The following is a 13,180-nucleotide window of genomic DNA, read 5'->3' on the forward strand; positions in this document are numbered from 1 at the left end:
TAATTGTGAAGTGGAATGAAAATATGATTTTATGCGACTATAATCTGAAAAGTGTGGTTTGCATTTCTATTCAATGGATCCACAATTTGGCAGTACCCCAACGTGGCCAGAGGGTGTGAGGGCCCTTAATAGTTGCTTGCAGCTCTATTTTTTATTATTATTAGTAGTAGTAGTCGTAGTAGTAAGTTTTTATGCACTTCGTTTTTTCAACTTGTTTATTTGTATTGTTTCCACTAAATCTTAACTTGTTCTTTCACTCATTTGGCTTGCCTGATATTAATTATAAATATAAACAGGAATAAACATCAAAGTCACAACACACTTGACTTTACCAAACTACGTCTTCATTTTCTTGTTCTGCAGACATAAGTAAAAAATATCTTCATCCTGAAGGGCTGGAGCCAGAGTACCCTCCCATTAAAGATGTGGACCAGCCAGAACACCCACAGGAGGAAGAACCCACTCATATTAAAGCAGAGGAGGGGTCAGAGCATCCACACATCAAAGAGGAGGAAGACGAGCACCCTCACATCAAAGAGGAAAAGAAGGAGGAGAATATCACAAAGTTTCCGTCGACTGGTGTCCCTTTGAAAATTGAAGATGAAGGTCAAAGTGAGAACAGATTGGCTGAGCCTCCAAGCAGCAGCTCAAGTCAACAGATGACAACAGAAGGTGTTGGAGACCTTTGTGGAGGATCACAAGCAGACAGCCTCTTAGCTCCACTATCAGATAGTGACGACACGTCACACTCTCGTCACACTGATGAAGAGTCTGAACGTGATATGACATGTCACACTGACAACCAATGCTGGAAATGTTCTCAGTGTGGGAAGACCTTTGTCTACCAGTCTCTCTTGAAAAAGCATATCATGATACACACTGGAGAGAAACCTTTTATATGCTCAGATTGCGGTCAAAGATTCTCTCGAAAGGGAACCTTAACAGTACACACAAGAACCCACTCTGGTGAGAAACCTTTTGCCTGCTCAGTTTGTGGACAAAGATTCTCTCATAGAAGTCATTTGACAGCACATGCAAGAACACACACTGGTGAGAAACCTTTTACCTGCTCAGTTTGTGGTCAAAGATTCTCTGATAAGGGGAACTTGACAAGGCATACAAGAACCCACACTGGAGAAAAACCTTTTGCCTGCTCAGTTTGTGGTCAAAAAGTCTCTGATAAGGGAAGTTTACGAAAACACATAAGTACACACACAGGTGACAAGCCTTTTGCTTGTTCAGTTTGTGGTCAAAGATTCTCTCAGAAGGGAACTTTAACAATACACACAAGAACACACACTGGAGAGAAACCTTTTGCCTGTTCAGTTTGCAGTCAAAGATTCTCGCAAAAGGGAACCTTAACAATACACACAAGAACCCACACTGGAGAGAAACCTTTTGCCTGTTCTGTTTGCAATCAAAGATTTACTCATAGAAGTCATTTGACAACACACAAAAGGACACACACTGGTGAGAAACCTTTTACCTGCTTAGTTTGTGGTCAACGATTCTCTCGAAGGGGACATTTGGCAGCACACACAAGAACACACACAGGGGAGAAACCTTTTTACTGCTCAGTGTGTGGTCAACGATTCTCTTATAAGTATCAGTCTAAGAATCACAAGTGTGCTGGTGAATATAGCTGTGGACTATGAAATACAGAGCCTTGATTGCAACACAGGGACAGAGTGTCCAAGCAGCTCAAGTCAACACATGACAATAGAAGATGTTGGAGACCACTGTGGAGGATCACAAGCAGATGGCCTCTTAGCTCTAATATCAGATGGGACAACACGTCGTCACACTCTTGTCACACTGATGATGAAGTGTCTGACGTTGATATGACATGTCACATTGACAACCAATGCTGAAAATTGTTCTCAGTGTGAAAAAACCTTTGACTACAAGTCTCTTGAAGTGATGATACACTGGTGAGAAACCTTTTATCTGCTCAGATTCCGTTCAGAGATTCTCGAAAGGGAACCTTATCAGTACACACAATAACACACACTGATGAGAAACCTTTTACATGCTTAGTTTGCAGTCAAATATCTCTCAGTTGTGAACGAGACAACCAGAAGTTCGGATTGTCTCAGAAGACATTTTGTCTTTTATCCGAGCAGCCATCATCAGTTCATGCACTGAGGCTAGATCGGACAGCTCTTGCTTGATTAGAGCTATCCTATCTTGGTGCATGTGAATTTTTTATACCGTATCGTCTTGTGTTCTGTGTAGCTTGGTAAAAGCCTCCTGTGGACAAGTGTTGAGAAGTAGCAGTCGTTGGTAGCAATACATCTGCTTTGTCCAATGTTTTAGTGATATGTGTATCAAATAAATGAACGAATCATTGGAATAGACTGAAAAAAACTTTTGACTTTTTCGGCTAAAATGGGAAACTGCATCTGTGATCCTTAATAACATATAATGGAGCCTCAGTTTACAAACTTGATTTACTCCGTGACCGGGTTGGCAACCCAAAACGTTCGCAAGTCAATCAAATCAAATCAAATCAATGCAAAATGCAGTTAATCCATTCCAGCCCCAGAGCTAAATTATAATATCCTTATTTTGCTGGTATGTGTGGTTAAAATAAACACTGCAGAATATAGGATTAAGTGAAAACACACTATTTTATTATGATGAAATAAGCAGTGTTACCACAGTTACCATGTAAAAGTAACTTAATTTACTGATTACTTGATTTTAAAAGTAACTTAGTTCCTCTACTGATTAGTTTTAAAAGTAACTGAGATTACAAGCAACTTTATAAGTGACATTCAGCAGATGCCGACAACAGCGCCTCAACAAAAAATAACCTGTTTTGACAATATATTATTGGAAGTGCATTTATAACTGTGTTTATATTAAAAAAAACAATAATGCAGTCTTTCTGGATATCACTTTACATAATTAGGCTTCTTTTAGTAAAAAAATAAATAAAAATAAAAAAAGAGTCTTTCTAGACTACACTTAATTAAAAAAACAAATATAAACCAGCTCTCTGCTTTGCACACCCAGGCGTGACATCAGATATGAAGAGAGTTAGATAGGCCAGCAAGCTGTAGCAGTCCAGCTAAGCGATGTGCCTACGTGGCCGCCATGTTGGGCAGGTAGACAGTATCAATGTGGTGGATTTCCAGGTGTCTGTGTTCTGGATGAACAGTGCTTCCATTGAGCAGGAGCGAATGAATACTTTGAGACTCTGGCTTTGGGCTAGTTAGGTTTATTAAGATGCCTACGTGTCATAACAGCTGTTTTCAGAGTCTGATTAGCATAAAACCCCAGGAAGTTCTCGGTCACAAGCTTAAAGTCTCGGATCTGTGGGCATACTCTCAAAGACCTAGGCTTGATTGGGTGGGTGGGTTTGAATAACGACGCTCCTCCTCTTAACTATAGCTGTTGTCACTTCTGTTCAAAAGGTGCCTCTATTGTCCATAAATCAACCGTATCTTTGGGTTCATGTGGCAAAAAGACAAGATTTAAGTTTAAGTAGATAGTACAAAGATAGTAGGAGCAAAAATAAATAAATAAATACACTATACCATCGAAAGTAATGACATTTAAAATGTCTTAGCTTGAACAATTCGCAACTGATTTTCATGTTTACTTTTCAATCAGTACAGAACATCTGAAAAAAGAGACAAAAAAAAGTATTTTAATCGGTTACTCCTAGTTCTGTGTTGTGGTCATTGTACAGTAGGCTATGCAATGTGCAGGCATCCTTATTTAGTTTTTTTGCGCTGTCCACAAACATGGAATGCGCTGACACTTTACCCCCACTAGCTTTGTGTCATCAGGCAGCTCAAAGGGGGAATGTCGTATCTATCGATTGTTCATATGTCCATGGGTGGGGACTTTCTCTGTAAGCTTGAATGTACTGCACAACTTCAATTTTCTTTTCAATATAACACTGTCAAATAGTACAGAGTATATAGCATACCTTAATATTTTCATCATTTGCTGACACAAACTCAAAATAATGACTAGAACTTCTGCTTGAAAATGTGAACCTCTTTTCATTTCCTCCATTGTTGGCTGACTGCTTGGAATGGACAAGTGAGTTGTCCACGTGCTGAAAATGTGACTTAGTGCATATGTCATCGGCCTCGTCAAAGACTGTGATGAGTCTGCGTATCGACAGGAAGTGGAGCGGCTGGAGCTTTGGTGCGGCCAACACAACCTGGAGCTGAAAGCGCTCAGTAGAGATGATCGTGGACTTCAGGAAGCATCCTACTCCAGAGCTGCCCTAACTGCTCTATGTCACCCGTCGAGACCTTCAAGTTCTTGGGTATTACAGTCTCTCAGGACCTGAAGTGGAAGTCAACTCCATTCTCAAAAAGGCCCAGCAGAGGATGCACTTCCTACCGTTTCTGAGCAAGCACGGCCTGCCACAGGAGCTGTTGAGGCAGTTCTATACAGCGGTCATTGAATCGGTTCTGTGTTCATCCATCAGTCAGGTTTAGTGCTTTCACAAAGAAGGACAAAATCAGACTGCAACAGGACAGTCAAGGTATAAAAAGATATCAGTACCCATCTACCCACCCTTGGGGACTAAGACAAGGTGCCAGGACTAAGACAAGGGCATGCAAAATCCTCTTTGACCCCCTACATCCTGGTCACCACCTCTTCCAGGTCCTTCCCTGAAGTAGGCACTATTGAACAATGCAAACTAAAACCAACAGACATTCCAACAGCTTCTTCCCTTTTGCCATTAACTTCTTAAACAGGTTATTTAGACTTTCATTGTAACAGCTTTCATTTGCACATCTGTCGGGACAATTCTACAGTACATTATTCGTACACTCACTGTTTTATCTATCACACTCACTCATCAATCACTATCTGCATACTGTTGTTCATTACTACTGCTCACTTACAGTGTGTTTGTGTCATTGTACCAGATCTTTGCATTATTAGTTACCTTAAATTGCTCTAAATTGCTTGAGGACTCTGCATCATTTGCACAATTGCCACTATATCAGCATCACCACACTAGTGGTACACTTTCATTGCTCAGTGACTTTATTTTTTTTAATGTCCTAAATGTATACTTTGTCATAGAGTGTCTCCAACTACCAGAGACACATTCCTTGTATGTCTTGAAACATACTTGGCCAATAAAGCTGATTCTGATTTTGATGTGACATTACGTCACTCCTTCAGACGGTCGGGGGAAAGTGATGCCTCCCATAAGGCCTCATGGATCCGTTTGCAAATATTTCGCCTTTGTTTCATAATATATAGTTGTTCGTTGTGTGCTTTTGATCGAGGAATAGTTAAGAAGTGTTACGTCCAACCCCTTTCTTTTATTTGTTAGTTAGTATTAGTTAGAGGCTAAAAGTCAGTCTAAACTTATGAGATGCACTGTGAGTGAATGTGTCCTGTTGATTGACCTGCCCCATTTTATTCTCTTCTGTAACCTCGTGGCAATTGTCTGCAATTGTCTAAAGCTGAAGTAAACATTGTCTTCAGCTATGTCTAAGTGAAAACTGCATAATTTATACAATTTAGTAGCATATGCTGATTTAAAAAAGGAACTTTAATTTGAAAAATAAATTAGAAATATGAATGTGATATACTGCTTGTTATATCAAAACACTCCCATGTTAGACTTGTAACGCATTACCGGAATCACTGGAAGTAAGACAGTGGCTGAATTCATTTCATATTTTTAACCTCCTCGCTCCATGTTTACATGTTAGCGCTGTCCATTTAACTGGCCTGTTGGCCAAGACCCTCCCCTGGGGGTGGGGCTTGTAGCACTAGTCCGACCCAGCTCACAGGGGGCATCGCTGGTCCACTGCTGGAACAACTGAGCAGCTGGGGGGCGTTGCGGGCGCTGAACCGGGCTGGAGTGACCAAGTGAGTGGCCGACGACCGATGCTTGACAATTCAGCACTCCCCATTCCCTACCAACAGCTCTATCGTTGGACCAACTAATGCCTACGCTTTCTATCTTTGACAACGGAAGCCATAACTGGTTATGAATTGTGAAGAAGCTGGTGGAGGTAACAAAGACAAGATGCAAACTGCCAGCCGGCCACCATCCAGGTTGGACAAGCTGGTAACATCATCCCCTCACGGCCGTTCATTTCAGCAAGGCTCTGGCAAAGAATCTTCGACGGGAGATCGAAGAAACACTTAGTGTGGACTTAGTAACAGGGTCCAGAGTCAGCAAGACGGCCCTTGTGGAGCCGACTGTCCCAGGGGAGGAGCGGCTGGAGGCTGCCCATCAATCAAAGCCAGCCAAGTACAGTGCTAACTTGACATGCCAGTGCGCCAGCTTAGCAGTTTTTCCAGTTACACACTGTTGATTGGTCCATTTTTTCTGCCATCCTACATTTGAGATTTGAGCAAGCTTTGGATACGCCTCTGCTGGAGTGAAGTTAAACAAAATAAAAAAGCGAAAAAGTTTCTTTTCTCATGTGTTTCTATTTTACAGTTCATACATCTCTGTACGGCTTATCCTCACTAGGGTAGCGGATGTGCTGGAGTCTATCCCAGCTGACTTTGGGTGAACTGCAAGGTACACCCTGAATGGGTCGCCAGCCAATCACAGGGCACATACAGACAACGAACCATTTACATGCACACCTATGGACAATTTAGTCTACCAGGCATGTTTTTTTGGAACGTGGTAGGAAACCGGAGTACTCTGAGAAAGTGCAGGCATGTTGGGCCATATACTTCTGCTGGTGCTTAAGTCAGTCACACAGGTGGCTTGCCCGTTTTCAAGATCTGCCGATTCTCCCGTCATAGATGCAAATCAATCGCCTTTTGCTGAAATTCTCCATTTTGAGCTCAAAATAGGCCATTTAAGTGACTCGTATAGATCCGATGAGTTTTTCCAGGGTGGAGGGGGGGACGGGGTCACCGTTGCTGTCCTCATAGGCTGTTTCATACTCCTTGAATGCTGGCAGCTAGCGATAACGGTAGTTTTACTCCGTTAGAATGATCTAAATGTCATCGCTACTTTTATTGATCAATTATTGCTTATTTATCAGCTATTTCGTGCGCAAGACTACAACTTCGACTTCCGCATTGGGCGGTGTTTGTGCCAATCTAATTTAGGCGCTAGTGATGTTAAAGTCTAGTTCACCAATCAAACAACAAAAGAAAGTCACATGACCTCACAGAACGTGTTCTATTGGGCTTCCCGGGCATAGCTATTAATACTAAATAAGCCAGCACAGCTGATCGTCCTACCTAAATGGCCACCATTTTGGGAAGGTCGTCATTACCATGAAGGCAATGGCGCGCTACTCTTGTTTATATTTAGACGAACATAAACAGCTTTCATGTGTAGCGTATATTAGTTGAATAAAAATGTAATTAATTTAGGAGAAAAGAATAAGATGGAAGCGACACCTGCGTTACTTCCAGTTTAGCATAATTTTAAATTACAGCATTATAAATCAAGCTATTTTATCTAGAAAGGGGCACCATGTCACTTTTTAGATGTATAAAACTTCAGGACAAAGTGACAATAAACCTTTTATCCTCACTCTCGTAATTTGAAGGTTGCTACATGAATTGATAAGAGTTCTAGATGACCAGAGTTTTTTTTTTTCTCGAACCCAAACACACACAACAATGCAGGTAGTGAATTTTATAGAAAATATAAGGATCTAACATGGGGAATCTACAGGGAAGCAATGCAGAGAAAAACAAAACAAACGAAGGACAGATGAACATTGGGAAAGGAAACTGACTTTTGATGTGAGGGTGGGATGGTCGTGTAGTGACAATGCATATAGCTGAGGATTCCTGTTCTTGTTAATTTGAACCCAAATATGCACTAATCTGTACTTTTAGTAGACCTCAATGTTGGATTTGAGAGGCAGGTCGAGCTTCCGGGTGTTCGGCCGGCTCGGTCTGCACGGGAAACAGGTGGATTTGGCGGAAAGGAGGAAGAAAAAGAAAAGGAGCACAAAAAGTTCCCACCCCGGGCGTCTCTGCTTGCAAGACGTTCGGAGCAGACGTGTAGTGCCCGCTACCGTCCCTACGGAGTGCCCAGGCCCCCAAAAAGGGTAGCTCGGAGCAGTGCGGAAGGGTCCGATGTGTCCTCGTCACCTCGTGGACCGGAAGGGAAGCTAGACCACCTCTGAGTGTTACTTTTCCATTTTAGGATTATTTTGTGGTTTAAAACCAATCCCGGTAATGAATGTTTCAAGTGTATGTGATTGTTGGGAACACTAATATTTGCAATGTGGCATTCGTGTTCGGTTGACAACAGATTTGACATCAGACATTCAAGTTTGCAAAAATACAGTCACTAGTGGCATTCATGTAAAGTTCTTAAAATATTAGATCCCATTCAAGTCCAGTGAAGACTGTGATCAGTTAATCCAGGTTGCAGTGGATTTCCGCCGCCTGTGGGTGTCGCTAGTACCTCATCCATTGTTCCAGCCCGGCTGGGCAGGTGCCATGGTACACAGCAGGAAGGAGACGTCTTTGTTGGTGAGATTCTTCAGGCTGGCTGGTGGTGGAAGGTAATTAATTTAGCGTTCTGGTGCGAAACCAACTGTCTGTGTCAGCTTTGATGCTCCTTGTGCTGGTAATTTACTTAGCGTCCGCGTTCAAAACCAGCTGTCTGGTGGAGATGGGCCTGGCTCAAATTTGAAATTTGATGTACAAATTTGAAATTTGTACATCAACATATACTTAAGCGGTCTAAATAAATGTTTTTCTGCGTGAAGAAAATGTGTTTATTTTACCTCATTGTACTCTTCAGTCTTCCAGTTTGCTTAATTTATTTAAAATGAAAAAAATAATAATTCTCTGCGGGGGTCCGGGGGATTCCCCCCCCCCCCCCACAAAGTTTTTTTTATTTTGTTTTTTTTGGTCACCTTTTTCATTCCTTTGGTGTTTGCATGTCTGGTTTCACTACAAAATGTCAGCAACTTCGCCAGGCTGAAGAGGACACCTATCGGAGTGGGGTGCGCGAGCCATGTACAATTGGGGAGAAATCATCTGAAAAAATAAATTAACTTTGCAAAGAGAAAAATTATGCCGAAAAGATGGAAAAACATTTTACTGCTGACTCAAGTCAGTCTGGCGTCATCTACAATCGCTAACCACTGCAAGCGACCATCCCCCACAAGCATAGCACAATTAAAAAGAATCGATGACTTGAACCACCACTGCAGATTTTAAAGTGCCTAATAATTTTGGGGAAATTACTAGTTTCACACAAAATCGCAATTTTGCTCTCTCTCACTCCGACTCAACCCATTAAATCTGGCCTGGCCAACCCGCGGCTCGCGAGCCTCATGCGGCTCTTTAACTAGTTTCATGCGGCTCTTCAGGAGCTGTCACATGACATGCGTCAAAAATGCTTGGCTGGCGCTGTCATTCACTCCCCCTACAGCTAGATGGCACACTGACCATGTAAGCCTGTTTGAGTGACGTCAAACGAGCGACGAGAGAATCTTTAGTGTGACATCATTTGTGTTGTAAACAATTTCCGTCAAGTTACCTCTTGAAATGGCAGGGAAAAAAAGCACAGCCGAACGAAAATATGAAGAAGAACACAGGACGTTTTTGCCAGAGTGGGAGAGTTTATATTTTTTTGTTAAACATAATGGCAAGCCGATCTGCCTTATATGTCACGCAGCATTAGCGCATTTCAAAGCTTCAAATCTTCAGCGTCACTTCAGCTCACTCCACCCTAACATCGAACAGGAATTTCCAAAAGGGACTGAACTTCGCAAGAACAAGTTGGTCGCTTTGAAAAGCAAGGCAGAAAAGCAGGTGCAGTTTTTCAAAAAATTTACAAAACACTCGGAGACCGTAACGCTTGCATCATATCAGCTGGCTTGGAACATAGCACGGGCTAAAAAGCCATACAACGAAGGGGACTTCATTAAAAAATGCCTCATTGACGCCTTTGAAATCTTGGCTCCTGGAGACGACAAACTAAAACGGAGCGTATCAGACGTTCAACTGTCCCGCCACAGTGTTAAACGCAGAATATCGGATATTAATACAGCTGTTGAATCACAGTTGCACTCTGACCTTCAAGCATGTGAGTATTTTAGTGTGGCATTGGATGAGAGTTGTGACATACAAGACAAGCCTCAGTTGGCAATATTTGCACGGCCTGTGTCAAATGAATGTATGATCAAAGAAGAACTCCTTGATATTGTGCCATTAAAAGACAGAACCCGTGGCATAGATGTGAAAGAAGCAATGATGATTAAAAGATGATGTTCATGTGTACCCATGTGTATGATGTGGCTCTTTGCAGTAACACAGAAAAAAAAGTGGCTCTTAGTCTCTGACTAGTTGGCCCCCCTGCATTAAATGCTCAAATTCACATTTTTAGCCCAACTGCACACAATTTCCTATTTCCATTATTACACGCCTAGTCTTTTCTTCTTTCACCAGTCTTAGTGTAATTTTCTTTCTCTTTGAGTTTCCCTATATATCCCTTGTATATTTAATTAAATATTCTATAAAATCCCACTCTTGGTTGTGTTTTGTGTGTGTTTTGAGGTTAAGTAAGCCTCTATCATCTCGAACTCGTATTTCATAAAATGTAGCAACCTTTAGTTATGAGACTGATAAATGGTTTTTCGTCTCTTTCTCCTAAATTTTTAAACATATAAAAAGTGACGTGGTGTACCTTTACGAGACAAATTAGTTTTTTAACGTTAAAGCGTAAATCAGACTAACCCGGAAGTGAACGCAGGCTTTGTATCTTTTTCCAAATTAATTACATTTTTATTTCAACCAATGTACGCTACACATGGGAATACAGTTTTTCCTGGGTGGCTTCAGATGTAGTATCATTTTATCATTTTGCTGATTTGTGCTGATATTTAACCTGATGGATTGTGTTTTTTCACTAAAATAACAAGCAAATTCATTGTATTTATCTACTGTTAGGAGTTCTGGAGTTATCTGGTTCGGGGGGGCGGGGGGGGGGGGGTTGTGAGTTTAAAAACAGAGATATTCAAAGAGCTAAAATTACCCAGTATAATTTCTTTAAACTGAAATAATGACCTACAAAATAAGAGCAATACCACCGCCTTTATTCCCTATTTGACACTTGTTCATAAAATGAAAATTTGGTGGCGTTGCCTCATTTAAAATGGTATTACAGCTACTTTCCGTTAACCACGTTTCATTTAGTAGCAAAAAGTCCAGATCATAGGTTGTAATGATGTCATTAATCAACATTGATTTATTACCCAGTGACCTGATATTGAAGAGACCTAGTCTCACAGCGATAACTGGAGATAATGATAGACTCCATTTTATCCTCACTAAGTTTGTAGTTCTACTTTTTTGTGCCATATTTTTTTGACCAACTTTCTGTCCCTTGTAATTTATGAAAACTGCCTGATTTCCATAGGGGTCTGATTTATTCTGGAAAGACCCTGCAGGTGTCAGTCAGATTTGCAGATAAGATTCTTCATGGGTGGAGGAAGGGCCCTTCGCATCTTAGTGGACGGTGATTTCAGGCGAGGGGGTATGGGAGGAAGATCTTGGCGTGGTGTTGGGTGGAGTCCAATATTGACAATAGCCTTCACCCTGTCCGTCAGACCTAACATGGCATTTAGGCTAGTAGAGAGTGAGTTTTGCGTTGGGCTTTCCTCCAATGGGGCAAGAAGGGGTGTAGGAGATTCAAAGTGCTGGCTCATCTTAAATATCATTACACTGACGATTCCTAAGTATATGTTCTTCATATTTTTTAGCCTTTATTTCTGTCCTTCAAGGGCAGGTGATCTGCTTAATACCAATTACTAAATTACCTCAAGTGTGTCCCCACCAGATTCTGACCAGCCAACGATCATCAACCGACTCCGACATCAGCTGGCGAATGACCGGCCGCTGTAACAAAATATGAGAACGGACACACTGGATTTTCAATTGTCAATAAAGTCAAGTTAGCACTAACGTGACCCAACCCGTAGCCACCCGCCCAGCAAAGGGTGTTTCTAACTTGTGCATACCTTCTAATTTCTTTATTACATCCGATTACCTTCTAACGTGTTCAAACAAAGCCCCCAATGTTAAGATATAGTTAACATTTGTTCTTAACCTTCTCCCTATGATCGTAAATGTTGTGCAACTATCCTTACCTCAGTCTCTTCCGATCAACCATCTGCTCCTCCTATCGTAAACTTGCAAAAGTGCCCTGTCGTAAATTTGCCCCACCAGCCGGGACCCCTGCGTCCTGTCATAAACATTTACAGTGGTCATTTCCCTGCTAATTCAGGGGCTCAGTGACATCTCCTCAGGTTCTCTTGTCTGTACTAGTACCTATTAATTGATATACTGTGCACTACTATTAACCTTTCTTAATTATTACTTTATGCTACTCATGATCAACGCATTGAATGAGACTCCCCATCCACTATTGTCCTACTCTTCTAAATCACTATGGCTTAGACTTAACCACCCTCTCGTCAATATTCATTACCTTCCAGCCTCTGTTGTAGTAATTTACCTCAAAACTCCCCTAAAAAATGATTATGCCTACGAAAGATTATTTCTTTAACTCAGATTGTAGTCCTTCACTTTCAACAGAAGACCTCCCTCTCATTTTACGATTTGGTCTCTCATCAACTGTTCAAATAGCACTAGCTCTTTACATTTGGGATTAAAGTATTCTCCAAATAGATCCTTGTATCAGAATCCAAAAACTACTGGAATAATATTCACGCAGAATAGAATATAACTGCACAATGCAAATGCTTCTGTCTGTCTCACTCTGCACGACAGGTATGGTTGGATCTTGAGAAACGATTGGAACTGGGACTAACATTCCGTTTTTCCCGGAATTGTTAAAATTTGAAAATTTCGGTTCCCAGTTTCGATTGTTACAGTCCGGCGACCCCAAAGAAGAGAGTGGCGAAAACCAACGAAGAAGCACGCGCACGAGGACGTGCTTGTGCCCAACAGCGGCGGCGAACAAAAGTGTTAGGGTTATCCTGTAAATTTACAGATATACTCTCAATTTAGCATGCACCGAAAGGAGACAAGAGACACACCAAACACAACCTGAGTCAGTACTTATCTTTTGCGGCAAAAGCAGAAGCAGTCGCTCTCTCAGCGATCTGGAATCTTCTAACGTCTGCCTCCCCTGTGCCCTTTTTATTAAAGCTTGAGTAGCTGGTACCACATTCCATGACCTTTTAAGGACTTGTTTGTTATCAAGAGTCAGTGTCAA

At 41.6% G+C, this 13,180-nt stretch overlaps 1 long non-coding RNA gene across 1 annotated transcript; it reads right to left on the reverse strand.

Moving 5' to 3' along the window:
• Window positions 1–7,329: 7,329 nt before the first annotated feature.
• LOC133473738 (uncharacterized) lies at window positions 7,330–12,534 on the reverse strand. Its single transcript, XR_009787216.1, has 3 exons — window positions 12,090–12,534; window positions 11,760–11,838; window positions 7,330–8,479 (listed from the first exon to the last, which is right to left on the reverse strand). It is a non-coding gene; the product is annotated as an uncharacterized LOC133473738 (long non-coding RNA).
• Window positions 12,535–13,180: the final 646 nt, after the last annotated feature.

This window comes from Phyllopteryx taeniolatus, unplaced genomic scaffold, assembly GCF_024500385.1.
Source record: "Phyllopteryx taeniolatus isolate TA_2022b unplaced genomic scaffold, UOR_Ptae_1.2 contig_40, whole genome shotgun sequence".
NCBI classification, from domain to species: Eukaryota; Metazoa; Chordata; class Actinopteri; order Syngnathiformes; family Syngnathidae; genus Phyllopteryx; species Phyllopteryx taeniolatus.